The sequence below is a fragment of the Humulus lupulus genome, chromosome 1 (assembly GCF_963169125.1).
Source record: "Humulus lupulus chromosome 1, drHumLupu1.1, whole genome shotgun sequence".
NCBI classification, from domain to species: domain Eukaryota; kingdom Viridiplantae; phylum Streptophyta; class Magnoliopsida; order Rosales; family Cannabaceae; genus Humulus; species Humulus lupulus.
In genome coordinates, this window is record NC_084793.1 from 117,889,298 (window position 1) to 117,890,673 (window position 1,376).

Consider the following 1,376-nt stretch of genomic DNA (forward strand, 5'->3'; position numbering starts at 1 on the left):
GTTTGATAGAGAAATTACTACTGATAGAGAAATTGAGTAGTAAAAAGTAATATCAATGACATGGTTTCAATTCTAGGTGGCACTAACGGGAAAATGTGGATTTACCAACTAATTACAAAGAGCAATAGGAATGAATATAATATGTCTTATTAATCTGAACCATACAAAGACAAATGTTGCTTCTAAATAAAGATCGATACACAAAGAAAACTAGTCCAAATTACCTTGTAAGTATTTACTCCATCATCAACTGCTCTTTCAATGTCATCTAAAATGCTATCTGTGCTTCCTCGCAATAAAACAGTGGTTACGGAGTTCCCACCTTCTTCATTCTTCACAACAGTGACCTATATTTACATTATGGGAAATGTTAATGAGATTAAAAGGAAAAATAAATAATAAAAACAACATGAACAAAATACCCAAGGGTGGTAGCTCAAACAATCAGCCTTTGGTTTGCTCACACAAAGTCAGAAGTTTGAGTCACACCGGGATACTTATATTGCAATTGCTATTGTTTCCTGATCCACAAAATATTTATGTACCCTAGCACCACCAACTTCTTCTACTGAAACTGAATCAACATGTCCCAGGTCATCTGGGTTTGGCTTGCTAAGCTTTAACTGTAACACAAATAAGAATATTGTTAGAGAATTTTGGAAAAAATTCAAAAAAATTGAGTACTATTAAATGCTAGCTGACTTACCATAGCAACAGCACCAGTAGTGCGGCAAAATCGTCTTAATTCAAATTTTGAACTAATTTTAAAAACCATAAGCCTGGAAGGAAAAAGTCCCACATCAAATTATCAGATATGTTAAGAAAAATCTTAATAGTATAATAAAAAATTGAAATTTTTTGACAAATTTCATAAAAGATCAAAAGCATTAAGATATGTACAACAATCACAAGTGTGTTTTGAAAATTAGTAAGTTAATCAATAAAAAAAACACAATAGAAGGTGATATACTTGTAGCGCTCACAGAAATGAAGTGCCATCTCCCCAACTGCTGCTCCACTAACAATTACTTTGGCACCAGAATCAGCAACTACCTTTATAAGCTCCTCAACTTTAGCTTCTTCAGTTTTCGTATAATTTTCTAGCTACAAGATATTAAAAAAAAACTATGAGAACTACTTAAAGGCACATAATACAAAAAAATGTGAAGGATAACATAACAAGCCAAGATATTAAGAAGCAATTTTATATCAACTGGAGCAAGAACAGAGCATAACAATATTCTCACGATGGTGTCATTTGGCATTCCTGAGTCAGGAATACCCACCAATATCATGGGAAAGAATAGAATTGCAAGCCCAAAACTGTCCAGCAAGAAAAGCTTTTCTTTTTTTAATTCATCATTCATTAAGGAGAA

The 1,376-nt window shown here is 32.7% G+C and overlaps 1 long non-coding RNA gene across 1 annotated transcript; it reads right to left on the bottom strand.

Moving 5' to 3' along the window:
* Nucleotides 1–212: 212 nt before the first annotated feature.
* On the bottom strand, nucleotides 213–1,100 carry LOC133816920 (uncharacterized). The gene is made up of 3 exons (XR_009885480.1): nucleotides 971–1,100; nucleotides 546–623; nucleotides 213–347 (listed from the first exon to the last, which is right to left on the bottom strand). It is a non-coding gene; the product is annotated as an uncharacterized LOC133816920 (long non-coding RNA).
* Nucleotides 1,101–1,376: the final 276 nt, after the last annotated feature.